General features: G+C 45.0%; 1 protein-coding gene across 4 annotated transcripts in view; it reads left to right on the top strand.

Moving 5' to 3' along the window:
- The first annotated feature begins 203 nt into the window (after positions 1-203).
- Positions 204-15,590, top strand: part of ZNF365 (zinc finger protein 365) — a 29,499-nt gene continuing 14,112 nt past the window's right edge. For 2 of the 4 annotated variants that reach the window (XM_082222473.1, XM_082222475.1), the window contains exon 1: positions 12,865-12,914. The gene's annotated coding sequence lies outside the window, so the exon portion shown is untranslated. Of the gene's footprint in view, positions 223-12,864; positions 12,915-15,590 lie in introns of those variants that run through there. The other 2 variants (XM_082222472.1, XM_082222474.1) reach the window with 2 other exon arrangements.

The following is a 15,590-nucleotide window of genomic DNA, read 5'->3' as shown; positions in this document are numbered from 1 at the left end:
AGCTCTTTGAACCTTTTTTTGGAAAGGAATTTGCTCTGCGCAGTAAAAGGAGAGATGCCGGTTGACAGCATCTGCTGATGTTTTCCCAGGACATATTTTCACATGAAACTGTAAGAGTGAATCAGATCAAACGGCAGCAAAGCAGATGCCAGAAAAAGGAATGCTAACGAAAACCACCACTTCAGGATGCGTTTACGTTGCACTGTGAGGGCAAACGCTTGGGTACGTCTATAGTACTCGTATATTTTTTCCACTAAACTTGTACGGTGCTGCTTTCATATATCAATTGCTTTCAGTGCTTATGGATGATTATTTTATTGATCTTTCCATTGCAACTGCCTAAAGGGACCCAGTTGATTGCAATGCAAATACCTAAAAGTGTAGAAGCAAAAATATTTGGCATAATTGGTCAGAGGCGTTTTATCAGAAGACATTTGTCAATGGAAGTCAATAAATAAAGAGGAACGAGTCTGAAAAACTGGAGGTGGCTAACAGTGCAACATTAAACTCCTAAAATCCACATTGCTGGAGGGAATTAGGATGAGGCAGAAGTGTTATCCGGCTCTGTTGGTGGGGTGCTTCTGCCAGTAGTGGCCAGCGTATGAACCCAAAATGAGGCAAGGGGAAGCCATTTGCCTCAGGCAGCAGGTTTGACCCCCTCTCCACCTTGGTGCTACCACCACTGCCACAGCACCATTGCCCTCACTGTTATGTACTGAAGTTCTCACCCTGGGCCAGCTGGGGGATACTGTAGATAGTTTTCACTCAGGTCCACATATGCAAATAAGGAATTGAAAGTGACGTACAGTGATTGGATAGTTACAGAAAGTTGTTACTGTTGCTTTGTAGTTGAGCTCTATATAAGCAGGTTGGCTGAACCCTTCAGCCCAGTTCTGTTCAGGCCTGTGAATAAACAAGAGCTGTTTGAAGAATTGCTATGTCATCTGATATGTTCACCCACAACTTAACACTCACCACTGCGCCAGCTGCGCCCTTGTGGTGGAAGTGTAGCCACAGCTGCAGGTAAGCGTGCAGTTGTGGTGGCAGGGCTGGTGGCAGCAGAGGTGTGGCAGCAGGGGCAGGAAGGGGGACACATCTTGAGTACAGGGGTAGTATCAGAGTGTTTTGCCTACAGTGGCAAAGCATCTCAGGCTGGCTTTGAGGAGGAGGAACAAGGCTGACCATGAATGCACTGGATCCTCTTTTTAAAAAATTAAATTATATTAAAACTTTTTCATACTTGAATGAAATAAAAGAAACTCATCTAAATAAAAATAAAAGCAAAGGGATAAAGAGAAACAGTCACAGAAAAGAAACTATTCACTCTAAAACGACTCTCAACTCATCTACTTTCCATTAGGCAATATTTCCCCAATCTTCCAACTGAAATGGGTTAATTCAGTTTTCTTTTTACAGAAAAAGTCCAAAGGGAGGTTTCTTCTTCTTCTTCTTCTTCTTCTTCTTCTTCTTCTTCTTCTTCTTCTTCTTCTTAAATGTCAGCAATAGTTATCCTCTCATCGAACATATCAGCTTCGTCTCCAGTTTCTTCAGCAACCATTCCTCCATATTAAACCATAACAAGACTTTCCACTAGATCCTGAGTTGATCCTTTTCCTGGTAAGGGGTGAGACCTGGGCTCCTCTGCTGTGCCAGCCTCCCATGCCTCCCTGGGCCCTCTTTGCATTGCTTTGCCAGGCTGAAATCCTGCACTCACTTAGTCAGGAATAATTCCCACTGACCTGAAGGGGGTTGCTTTTGAGTGGACACATAGAATTTTGGTCTCCAGTTGGTGAGTCCAGACCCACTGGCAGGTAGTGCCTTAGATTTCTTTCACTCACCATACAAATACATGGTTAGAAAAAGAGAAAAGAAGCGAGTCCCTCAGCTCATGCTTGGGTTAAAGGTAGCTCCTGGTTCTGAATATGTTGAAGGCTCCTGGTGTAGAGATTGCACTGTAAGAGATCAATCCTGCATTGCATTTATCCGCAAGTAACTTCTCAGCAACACAGAATTTTGTTGTCATCTTGAGGTTTTGGGGTTGCAGTGCTATAAATCTTACACTAGCAATCCTGTTGGAATCAGAGAACTGCCTGAAGACTGCAAGTTTGCGTGCAGGGCGTGTATGGCAGGGGGAGATACAGGAACAGGCTGTCAAAAAGAAATATTGCTCAGTGGGTAATTGGGTGAAATGTATGCCAGGGCAGAGAATCAATGCAAGGCTCACACACCACTTTTTAGAACTGCTTTAAGCTTTTCGGAGGCTTAAGTTGGATATATATTGTATGTGTGGACCTCTAATTGACCCCTGCCTAGACAGAAGTAAATTCCACCCTCCTGCCCTTCAGTTGTTTTGATTCTGTCTGCCATGATCTTTATGCATCATAAATACGGTAATGGTCCTGATTTCACTGGAAATAATGGAAGTTTTTATTCGCTGCAGAGGAAGCTTTCTGTTCCCTTGGCCTAACTTTTTTCCTCGGTTGCATGTACTCTTAAATGTTGAGCACTAATGCCAGTCTCAGCCAGCTCCGCAGCATTAAAAAGTTAAGAGCTGTTTGACAGTGCAATGGACTCCCTTGGGAGGTGGCAGAGGTTGGATGGCCATCTGTCATGGATGCTTTAGTTGAGATTCCTTCATTGCAAGGGGTTGGACTAGATGACCCTCAGAGTCCTTTCCAATTCTATGATCCTATGATGTGTGTGTGTGTTTTAGGGTATCGCGTTGTATGTCCATCTCATTGCCTGTGATCTGAAAGCGGTCCCCTCCCCACTGACCTACAACCTAACATAATTAATATAAAACTTAAATCAAATCAAATTTAAATTGATATGCTTTGAGGCAAAATGAATAGCCTTTCATATCAAAAGGCAGGGTTTCTTCTTTTTTTATATTCTTTATGGAAATATAAAAAGTACAAAATTACAAGTGAACTGAGTAAGGTAAGACACAAAAAAGAAAAGAAAAGAAATGGTACCCATGTAGAAAACAAAACAGAACAGCAAAAAAAAAAGTATGCATTACAAAAAAAATATGTTATTGTAGTTCACCAGTCCTTAACCTAATATTGTATTTATAAAAACGCAAGCCTTCTGAGGAAAGAGATAGAGAAAATGGGAGAAAATTGTGTGTGGCACCTGTGACTTTTCTGAAGCTGATACATTGTAGTCCCTCTGTTCTTCTCACCTGAAAGTAGTTTCTGTAATTTCTGGGTGAACTGAATGGTGGAACTTGGTGAAGTTTTTAAAATTTGATTCCATTTTAGTTATAATTTATATATGCATTCAGGGGTTTCATCACACTCAACTCTGTGTTTGATTGTGGCCATTGCATTTATTGTTTTTAGCTATCTGGAACGTAAAGCTGCTGTTTAAGCTTAAATAATGGTATGGGTCTTAAATTAGACTTACTAGTCAAAGAAATAGGCAAAATCGTAACATGATCAAAGGAAAGAATAAGATTAATGGATCTGTCAGGTTGTGAGCTTTATCTCTTGGCTGGTACGAGGGAAATAGAACAAAGGAAAGGTTCTGTGGATGGCCAAAGTTTTACGCAAGCTACAGTGTGGTACAAAAAACAGTAATACTGTACTGGTAGGACTTCTCTGCTTTTTTATTGTTGTATGACATGCATAAATTAGTAGGTGAAGCATTTTGTGGTATGCAGATACAGCGGTGAAGAAAACTCCTGTGCTGAATTTCCTGCTGCTTTGCAGCCATTAAGTTAACAGTACAGGTGCCTTTCTAGGAAAAAAGTTGACAATCCCAACTGCTAGTACTAATGACAACATGCCACATTTATCACAGGATATTAGAACCTCATATCCAGAATGAGGGCTATGTAAAAATGAATTCCAAGCAGCCAAATTATTTCTGGACCTAAATTGTCAGAATATATGAAACTTCTGGAGTCAGACCATTGACCCATCCAGCTCTGTATTGTCTACACTGACTGGCAGCCACTCTCAAGGATTTCAGACCTGGGTTTCTCCCAGCCTGACCTGGAGATGATGAGCACTGAACCTGTAATCAAAAGCAGGATAAAGCTGCAACAGTGCAACCACATCCATGTCTACTCAGATGTAGTCCCTACTGAGTTCAATGGGACTTAATCTTAGGTAAGTGTGTATATGATCACAGGCTAAAGGGCCTGATTATACCAGGAAACATGGCGGGCTTAGAGGACACAACAGCCAGGAACCTTAACAAGAACTTTACCATCCCTCTTAGACAAGAGCAGAAGAGAAGAAACAGCTAACTCTACCCAAAGTCCATGGCCACCTCAGGTCCAGCCCATATAATGACAGTACAGTGGGACCTTGGATTAAGAACTTAATTTGTTCTGGAGGTCCGTTCTTAACCTGAAACTGTTCTTAACCTGAGATACCACTTTAGCTAATGGGCCCTCCCGCTGCCGCTGTGTGATTTCTGTTCTCATCCTGAAGCAAAGTTCTTAACCCAAGGTACTATTTCTGGGTTAGTGGAGTCTGTAACCTGAAGTGTCTGTAACCTGAAGCGTCTGTAACCTGAAGTACCACTGTATCCAAATAATATTCCAGAGGGGGCCTCATTGCAGTAAGATCTGCAAGAGAGGCCCTGCATTTAAATGTTATCTCACATGGAGGCCAGATTTGCCTCTGTGAGAAGCAGGGCCTTTTCCTCATGGCCCCAAGCTTTAGAATGTCAGCAGAAGAGGAGTTTGTTTTCATAGCCTGGTCAAGGCTTCTGCTTTCCAAATGACCTTTGGACTAAGAGGTCAACTATCCTCGAACATTTGAAGGGCAGCTGCATAGATGACAGACCAATTTTATTTTCTATTGCTCAAGAGGACAGGGTGCAAACCACCGAGGTCAAACGACAAGGGGCGGGGGGGGGGAAGGACTGGACATTGAGAAGAGTTTCTTGAAGGTTGATTGACAGTGGAACAGATTGTTTGACAGTAATGGGTAGGGGTTGTTCTGCGGAGAACAGCCTGGCGGGTTGTCTAGCCAACACCGCCATGGTGCAATTTGTCCCGATCTCCATTGACTTTGATGGGTCTGCTCCCAGTATGACTTCGCTAGATACAACTCTTTACAAACACCACACATTATATCGAGCTGGGTGATGCTAGTCAGACAGATCAGGATGTAGTACAGTGATACCTCGGGTTACATACGCTTCAGGTTACATAGGCTTCAGGTTACAGACTCCGCTAACCCAGAAATAGTACCTCAGGTTAAGAACTTTGCTTCAGGATGAGAACAGAAATCGTGCTCCGGCGACGCAGCGGCAGCAGTGGGAGACCCCATTAGCTAAAGTGGTGCTTCAGGTTAAGAACAGTTTCAGGTTAAGAACGGACCTCCGGAACGAATTAAGTACTTAGCCCAAGGTACCACTGTATGTGGAACCATCTAGTGGAGGAAAACTGTTTGTTTAAACTTGCAGCTCCGTTCTCAAGGTTAACCCGATCAGCTGAGATCTCTCCGGATTCAGCTGGGGGTAGGTGGGTTGAAAATTACCGTATTTTTTGCACCATAACACTCACTTTTTTCCTCCTAAAAAGTAAGGGGAAATGTCTGTGCGTGTTATGGAGGGAATGCCTACGGGTGGCATGCCTACGGATTTTCCTCCTCTAAAAACTACGTGCGTGTTATGGTCAGGTGCGTGTTATAGAGCGAAAAATACGGTACTTTTAAATGGTTGAGAATGCGAGCAAAAGGGGAGTGTTGAGGGGTGGGTAACTACTCTGCATTGCCAGTTCTGTTTTGAGGGTGTTCTGTGCTCTTTACTCAGCCACAGCCTCCATCAACCGTAGCAAGCTTTTCTATATCCCAACTCTAGTACAGCTTGGTAAATATGCCAAAGAAGTAACGAAACATTTAAACAAGGCCTTCATAAATGGTTTGTTCTTGGCACCCCCTCCCCCCTCCCCCGTTACTATTTTGTTGTTGTTGTTGTTGTTAAAAAGGATATTAAATGTCTGTAACAAAGCAGTTTTACTGTGGCAAACAGTTACGTATGAGAAGTCATTGTTATTCCTAGACGGCGAAGAAAGTCTGAATGCTGCTGATGTACTTGAACCGACATAACGCCACTAGATTAATAATGCTCTTTCCGTGTGCTACATTTTTGTTGTCTTGACAACAGAAATAATTCAGAAAAGAAGGCTGCTTCTTCCTCTGCTCCCCCCATCCCCATCCCCATTTAGTAAATTGGCTTGAAAATTGAGACGTACTATATGAGCTTTTATAGGTATATAAACAATTAATGCAAATCCACAACAGTTCCCTCTCCTTTGATATATATAAAAAACGGGCCACGTTTAGCCAAACAGCTCTGAATGACAGGAGGGATCCAAACACATACAAGTATATTCCCACCTGTAGTTATTCAAGTTGATTCTCACCTTCATTCGAACTATTTTGAGAGGGAAAGTATTGTGGAAAAAATGAAAGCATAAGAGCAGCAATTCTGAAACTTTGTTTCCTTCTAGTTGGTTTACCTGTTGTGGACCATCACATTTTCTCCTTGCGGCTATCACATGGGAAGGTGATTGAAGGCTTAAAAAAAATTAGACAGCTGCCTCTCCCCCACTTTCTGCTGTGGGAGAGAACTGTCCATTACAGTGGTACCTCGGGTTAAGGACTTAATTCGTTCCGGAGGTCCGTTCTTAACCTGAAACTGTTCTTAACCTGAAGCACCACTTTAGCTAATGGGGCCTCCCGCTGCTGCTGCGCCGCTGCTGCACGATTTCTGTCCTCATCCTGAAGCAAAGTTCTTAACCTGAGGTTCTATTTCTGGGTTAGCGGAGTGTGTAACCTGAAGCATATGCAACCTGAAGCGTATGTAACCCGAGGTACCACTGTATGGCAATTTGTGCTGCTGAAAAGTCAAGCTGGTATTCAGTTGAACTTCCAAATACAAAACTGTCAAGTGGATAGCCTCTTCAGCATGCAATGGAAACATCAAGTAAACATTTGACTCTCCAGCAATCCTCACTATTGTCTTCACCATGGTCTCTAGAATCACCTGGAGCCCCAGAAAACCACTCAGACCATGCTAAGAATGACTGCAAGAGATATTCCTTGCACAGGAAAGGGTGTATCAGCAAGCATCTAATCATACACAATCCAAATTTAACAGATAGAGCTCAGGAAGGTGTTTTAAACTTATACAACTGTTAACGGAAAAATCCGAGGGCTCTCTTGGACAAAACAAAGACACCAACCAGGATAACTTGGAGCAAAACAGCAGCCTGTAGGCTTGGCCTTTATTGAACTGTTGCAACAGGGTATTCCCTTCACTTGCAAGAGAGAGGAAAGACCCAGAACAATGGGCTGCAAGACCTTATAAAAACTTTTGAAATTCCCCTCCTCTAGCTCAGTGTTTCCCAACCGGTGTTCCGCGGCACACGAGTGTGCCGTGAGACGTTGCCTCGTGTGCCGCGAGATGCCTGGAGGGAGGCGGGCGAGTCGGGCGGCGAGAGGCGGGGCGGCGGCGGCGAGGAGAGGCCGCGCCTCCTGCTGCTGCCTGGCGCTCCTCCTCGCAGCCGGCAGCGCTGCCTGGGCGCCTCCGCGCGACTCTGCCTCGCTGGGTTTGGTCTCCCAGCAGAGACGGGTCACACGCGCACCTCCCTCCCTCCCTCAGCCTGCGCGGAGGGAGAGCCAGAGAGAGGCATCGCTCCTGCGCGGCGGGAGAGGGAGCAGCCGGAGCGATGCCCCAAACGAAGGCATGGGACCGGAGGGGAAATCCTCTCCGAGGAGGATTGAGCGCAGCTGAGAGAAGCCTTTCGAGGAGCTGCCGTGTCCCCTGGAAACCCCCTTCCCAGCTCTGCCTGCCTGCCTGCCCAAAGCTTGGAGGTTCCCCGGCAAGGGGGAGGGGAAAAACTTTCACTTTTGTGCGTCCCTCCCGGCGTGACGCTGCGCGCTGACGTCACGGGGCGGGGCTTTAATGGTGGTGTGCCGCGAGATTTTTTTTCAGTACACAGGTGTGCCGTTGCCCAAAAACGTTTGGGAAACACTGCTCTAGCTCAAGCCCACCCCCAGAAACATCATGCATACATTTCAGAAAGGAGGGGTTGACATCATGCATACGTTACAGAAAGGGTTGACATCATGCATACATTACAGAAAGGAGGGGTTGAGGGAGGAGTTGTGGTGGTAACCTGAGTGTCCTGTCACCCAGCTGGTTCCTCCTTTCCCCCTCCCCATTAGTACTTTCCAGGTGACAATGGGGAGTTTGCAGTTTCCTGCCCCCAGAGGGAAGATCTGATCATTGTCCTTTGTTTCAGCCTGTGGTGAATCCACTGTTCTTTGTGATTTTGATTGTCTTCTGTCTGGGATTATCAGGGTTGACATAGCAACTGGGCAGGGCTCCTGTGGATGTGCTGGGATGGTGAAGGGATTATGGCTGACCAGAAACCAAGCCACCCCCCTTTGATAGTCCTTGTCACATGGAGTAAAAAAATGGAACAGTGCAAATCCGATGTATGGTTGATTTTCTATGAATTTATAACAGAAATGTGGCGTATGTAGTGTGTGAGTGTGTGTGTGAAGTTTGTGCAAACAGAATGATTGGGGTGGGGGGGTTCCTGCTACAACAACCAATTGTATAGATGCATCAGAGTTTTTCTCTATGCTTTGTGACCTCCAACACTTCGTGATTCCCAGCGGGTTTTGCCTCCATCTTCGCACAGGCCTGGCCTAGGACATTTGCCCATTGGCAGCAGCTGAATTTAGCCACCACTAGCTTGCTTTCTGTAATTGATTCACATGAAAGCAGCTGGATAAAAGCTCCACCCCCACCCCGTGAGAGATTTGAACCCTGGTTTCTCCCAGGTGCTAATCTGACACTCAAACCACAATACAGCACACCGGCTATTTTGATCTTCTTCTTTTTATTTTATTTTACAGAGATGTGCATAAAGAGTTAATCAGTACCTTATTAGATGTCCAACCTATTATTTATTTCTTTGCCTTATCAGCAGTACACTGAGGTGATTCATCTGAAAGATGGCTCATAGCTCCCTACACTTGAGAGATTAGAGTAAATTCTAAGATGAAGTCCAAACCTCTTCCTTTGATGTGGCTTTCTGGTGAATCATTTATTGGAGGTAGCCTTAATCACATCAAAGGCCCCTTTATCAGCATCTTCCTGTTTTTCAGCCAAGGTATGCGGCCTATATATGTTACTCACCTGATATACTGCACCACTCTTTAAAAAACTTTTCAATAGTTCTCTCTCCCGTTGTCTGATGTAAAGTAGCGTGCAATTTTGGAGCAACTGCTCCTAGCTATTCACTTTGTTTGGTGCCACTCCACTACCACAATGTTACATTAAGTTGCAGTTCTGGAGTTATCCCGTGGACCCAGTTTATGGATTTGACTACTGAGGCCATCCCCAGAGAGATGAGGATTTGGCAAAGCTCTCCCCCGCTTTTCCAGGCTTGATTGCTGATGAGCTCCATGGGGGACCTTACCTATGGCAAGTAGAAAAAACACCCCCCCAAAAAAAACCCCATAATCTTGCAATTCACACGAGCTACCAGAGTCACACTGCACTGAGCTGCAAGTACAACACTGCCTGCTGGATTCCATTTAAGGTGTGCAAGTACAACACTGCCTGCTGGATTCCATTTAAGGTGATGGTTGGTTGGTTGGTTGGTTGGTTTTTAACTTTTTAAGCCATACACAGTCTGGGATCAGCCAACATTAGGAAGCATCTCCTTCCCCATAGCCCTGAATGACTGTTAAGATCAAGCATAGAAGGCCTGCTATGTATTCCCTTCCTATGATACATTTCATCTGCACAACAGGACTTTTTCTTCTGTTATGATGCCTGTTTAGTCTTGGAGAAGGCAGAGCCCTTTGATAGCCAGGAAGGTGGACACACCAGCAGTCTGGGGTGAATGGTGAGCACAAGAAAACATTTTTTTTTAACATACAGCCATAAATACATTGTGTGTGTGTGTGTGTTATATGTGCTTTTACAATATACAAAAAAATAAATTTAACTCACATAAAATCATTCTCTCATTCAGACACCCCTCCTCCTCTTTCTGTGGTTCCTTGTTTATATTTTAATTTACTGCATATCCAAACTACACCAATTTGTTATTTACCCTCTATGTTACTTCTATGTTGTTGGTGGTCGTGGTGGTTCTTCTTACTGCAGGTTGTTTACATTAACCCTGCTAACATCTTAATTTGTTTACAATAACTATGGAAATATACTATAAATGAGTTCCATTCCTTCTTAAAAACTTGATCTTCTTGATTTCTGTGATGGGATGATGAGCTGCTTGTGCGTAAAATCGTAGTCCCTTAGAGTTTGTGCAAATCCACAAACCTCTGTCTGTGACGGAGCTCCTCAGACATGTCTGCTCTAGTCACTTGCAGATTCCGACAGTGGTTGCTTTCGGAATCGTTTCCAGCATAAAAGCTCCTTAACGGAAACACGTCTTCTGGACTCGCGGCGTGACAGCTTCCGGCGAGGAATGGGTCTCCCTATGGGAGCTTCAGACACCTCCCCACTGTTCTCGCTGGACGTGTCCCTGAGCCCTCCCTCTTGCTCGCTTTCCCTCAGAGATCCACCTCTTTCCCTGCTGGTTCCTGCTTTAGCTGCTGAGTCTCTCTCAGCCTCCGTGAGACTTTCCACCAGAGACCCACCTCTCCCCCTGCTGGTCCCTGCTTCAGCTGCTGAGTCCCTCCCAGCCTCCGTGAGCCCTTTCCCCACCTGTTCCTCCGATGGCAGTTCCCTGACAATTTCTTATTCTTCTTTTGAGTTTCGCCATTTCTGCATAGTCCATTAATTTCTTTAACCATTCTTCTTTTGTCAGGACATTTTCTTCTTTCCATCTTTGGGCGTATAACATTCTAGCAGCAGGGGTCACATACATAAGTACATTTTTATATTGCTTAGGTAACTCTAATCCAATTATTCCTAAAACCATAAATACAAAATAGGTAAATAAACAATTACTACATAATAATACAATGGAGTGTAAAAGAGTTCACAACCAGATATACTTGAGCACTTTTCAGTTACCAGACCGAAATACAAATCAGCTTGTGAATATTGTAATATCACACAGTGGTTTTGAAGGAGAGAGGGAGAAAACTGGTCTTGCAGCCAGTTGACAATAACTACCAAAGTCAGTTACCACAAACACCTTAATGCCAGCTAATACTTTGATTACTTGTTATGGCTGGGTACTCCACTGAGTGGCACAACTAAAAACCCAAAGTGACTGCTTCAGAACATACCTGGGCACGTTTCTGTCAAAGCACATGTTCCTTAAATTAAAATGACAAAATTGATTATCATCTACTTTATTAAATAATAAAAAGCTCCGCTTTAAAAGAAATTTCCTTGAGGATATTTTGCTCAGGTAGAACTACCCCTGAGTCCAAGGATCTTGGGCTCTAAATCAGGCTTCCCCAACCTGGAGCCTTCTAGATATTTTAGACTACATCTCCCACCAGCAAAACATCTGGAGGAGGGCACCAGGTTGAGGAAGACTGCTCTAAAAGCTCCCAGCTCCCAGCTGTTTTGGGTCCCACACCTTGGCAGGTGACAGCAGCCACTCGGGTCTGGGACCAGCTTTCCTCTCCTCCGTGTCTGAATCCTGACTGCTGTTAATTTCCACAACAGCATCCACTCTGCTTTATTGGCAAGAATGCTTTTCCATTAAAAGACCAAGGTGACATCCTAGGAAGTTCAAGAAAGCGATGATCGAAAATGTTTAGAACAATAAAAAAATTCTCTTAAAAAAACAAAAAAATGAGCAGCTATAAAGCAACAATATAAATAATGGACCTGCATTAAAAGCAGCAAATGAGCTTTCAAGAACTAAAAATACTTTGTATTATTATTATTTTTAAAAATATCATAATCTAGTGGATTCATGCGCTGGTAGACTTTGCAGTGAGGCAAATTCTTACGCCAGGTGGTGCCACAGCAGAAAGGTTATTGTTCCTTAGGCTGACACAGAGAATAGCTGAGTCGTATGATCATGTTAAATATATTCTGTGGCAAGTTTTATAGACCCTTTCTCACATTTTTAAAGTTTTATAGACCCTTGCTCACATTTCAGAATTTCATCACACCAGCCATAAGACTGTCAAGAATTACTGTTTTAACCCTTAAGTGTACAAAGTGTTTTAAAATTCCTATCCGCATGATAACCCTGAGCGTGTACCCGAGCAGCCACTGAGTGAACTGCACTGGGAGAAGAGACAGAAATGTTCCAGCCCCAGGCCTTAATTTGGAAGAGGGCCCATCCCTGGGTTTTGGGTTTCAGTGCCAAGGCTCAAACCTTGGGAATTACAAAGCAAGAAGAGATGAAAGGGCCACTGAGCATGAGCAGAGTGCAGTAAGCCATTTAGGCTGCTAATTAATGTGTGCGTGTGCACGCACAGAGGGGGTCTTGTTTTCCATTTGGTGCTATGTTATGTAATGGCATAGAAATTTAGTAGGATAAAACAAACAAAAAACAACAAAAATAATCCTAAACTCATTACTGAGCACTAAGCCCCTCTGAGCACAGCAGGACTTATAAGTGACATGCATAAGCTTCTCCTGCGATCCTAGTCCCTTTTACTCCGCCTTTGGAGGGGAAAATAAGCAAGGCAGACAATCTGCTCTCATCGGCGTCTGTCCCCCCCCCCTTTGCTTTCCTCTCCCTTCCTCCTCCAGTGGGATATTTCAGGATCCCTCCCTTCCTCTCTCCCCGTGGATCTCTGCGCTGCTCTCCAGCCTCTACCCAGTCAGGCCTCTCTCCTCGCCATCCTCCTCCTCGGTGGGTGTGAATGAGTGGGCGAGGGGTGTGACCGCGCCGGCTTCGGCGTGATTTACGGCTTTGCTGAAAACGGCTTTTCCCCGCAGCATCAGCACCGCTGGCAGCCGCCGCCGCCGCCGCCACAGCAACAAGTCAGGTAAGCGCTGCGCTCTGCGCCATAGCCTGGAGCCCGGGGAGAGCCGGGGGCGCACGGGGGGGGGGGAGGGAAGGAGGGCGCAAGGGGGCCGGGAAGGATCCCGATGCAGGTGGCTCAAGATGCATTGGAGACCTGGGCCAGAGAGAGGCAGGCAGGCAGGCATCCCCGGCCAGGCGCCCTGCCAGGCTGCAAACCCCCCTAAATCGTGCAGGAACCTCTGGCTGTGGCTTTCAGCAAACCCGCTTCGCTGCAGACATCTTTCTGCATAGTGGCCAGCGCTTCTCCGTCCTCCACAGATGCGGGTCCCCTTCTTCCCACCCGCTCCTCTGTATCAGGCTGCATCTCTGCCGTCCTCTCTCCCCTGTTCCCAATGCCAGCATCCCTTTTGATCTTCACTGTAAAGCACACGCGCGCACATCCAGACTTCCCACATCCCTCTCTCTCTCTCCATCCCCCTATCTGCAGATTGCCGGAGCTCAGCTTCCTTTCACCTTGCTGTGTGCTCTGTGCTGTGGTGTGCGGTGTTGATTTGCCAAAGATAAGGAGGAGGTGGAATGGAATATTTCGCTGTCTGTTGCCCAACTTGACTAATATAAAAAGCCTCGTCGTTTGACCCAGATATATCAATATCACAATGCTTACGAAAGGACACATCCAGTAGAAAGCAAGCTTGCGTGGAAGATTTGTAAATCTAGGATTTTATCTTTTTCCAAAATTCTCCAGCATCCCTCGCAGGCCCTAGTTTTCTAGGTACTCGATAATTATGAGTATGTCATGAACAGGGTTTGTGGTTTTGATGTAGAGGAGGCCTCAAAATGACTTGCAAATCAGATATTCGATGACTTTGTGCTGCCGGGCTGAAATCTGAAGGCGACCAGTTTAATTTCCCAAACCTATTTTGACACCGAGCTTGATTTGCATGTCTCACACAAGGCTTGGTTTGTGTTTGCAGAAATGCACAAGTAAGTAAATGGCACCATCCAAAGTTAAGCACCTTTCAGTCCCATTTATTTCTATGGGTATGTCAGGATATCCAAATCTGCCTTATATTGAATCAGACAATCAGTCCATCTAACTTGCTGTTGTCTACTTTGACTGGGAGCAGTTCTTCATGGTTTCATAGAGGAGACACCAGGGATCGAACCTGCGACCTTCTGAATCCAAGACAGTTGTTCTGTCCCACTGAGCTAAGGCCCTTCCTCCTCACCTATGACAAATCAGCACAGTACACCAGTAAAGAGCACAGCAAAGTGGAAGCATTAAGCAGATGCTTAACTCTCCCACCAAAATCAATGAGGCTTGAAAAGTGCTTAACTTTAAGTGAGTCATGCCCACATCCCGGAAACGCACTGACAGCTGAAGGTCTATGAATGCACACTGCCATGTGACCAAGTTGCCTAGCATGAAATTGCTTCTGTTATGTTCATCCAAGGCTCAGGGTGGCTGACACTAAAAAAAACACCAAATCATTCAGGTCCCATAATAAAAACAAAACCCCATAAAACCATCCTGAAATGTGGTAACATATTATTCAGGATCTTGAAAGGTTGTCATCCTTATTGCACTCATTTCCTGCTAGTCTTTTGGGAAGCTCAGAGACCTTACCCTGGGCTCCTATTTCCCTTTAAAAAAAAATTAAGGGTACCATGTCTTTTAATGGAGAAAGGCTCCAAAATGCAGGAAGGTGCTGCAAGGAATTTCCAGGAGTCTCAGAAGTGTCCTTTCCTCCCTAACATTTCTTGAGCTCCTTCAGGGTGCTTATCTCTATAAAGAACCTACTCTCTCTTGAGAGAACATGCAACTCTCCTTCCAGTCCATTAGAGATCTTGAAAAGCGCCTTACGCTGAGTTATGCAATTGCAGCTCAAACCTATCCACGTTTACTCAGAAGTAAGTCCAAATGAGCTTGATGAAGCTTACTGTAAGTAAGTGTACATTGGACTGGGCCTGAGTCCATCTGGTTCAATCTTCTCTCCTTTGAGGAGCAGATGCCTCTTAGGTGTTGCTCCAGTGCTACTTCCTGAGATGCTTGTAACCAGCAGTTGAGCCTGGGACCTTCTGCATGCCCAGCAGATGTGCTCCCACTGTGCTGTGCTGATTCCACCACTACCATTGTCTCTTCCTGCACTCCTTTCTCTTTCTCAAGCCTCATTCTAGCCCCCAAATCCTGAAAATAAGCTCAAATCTTAGTGCTGACTTCAGCTAGGGAGAGAAAATAAATGTATGCAAATATCATGGATCTGCATAACTGATTCCCTCTAGCTCAGTTGCAGAGCATGTGCTTTGCATGCAGAAGGAGGCATGCTCAATCCCTGTTTGAATGGAGGGCTGGGAAAGAGTTCTGCCCAAAACTGCTGCTGGTTGGTGTAGTCTGTACTGAGCTGGAATGGTAGAAGGCAGCTTCTTCAGTTTCCTCCCCTGAAATGGGAGTTTTCCAGATGCAGAATTCAGAATTGTTCCATGCAGAGTTCCAAACCCTTTTAACTTACAGCTATATTGGGATGCAGACCTATATTTATACCCCGCCCATCTGGCTGGGTTTCTCCAGCCACTCTGGGTGACTCCCAACAGAATATTAAAAACACGGTAAAGCATCAAGCATTAAAAACTTCCCTAAACAGGGCTGCCTTCAGATGTCTTCTAAAAGTCAGATAGTTGTTTATTTCCTTGACATCTG

This window comes from Podarcis vaucheri (genome assembly GCF_965113315.1).
Source record: "Podarcis vaucheri genome assembly, chromosome: 5".
Lineage (NCBI taxonomy): Eukaryota > Metazoa > Chordata > Lepidosauria > Squamata > Lacertidae > Podarcis > Podarcis vaucheri.
Note: the sequence above shows the minus strand (reverse complement) of the source record. Positions and strands in the feature narration are given on the sequence as shown.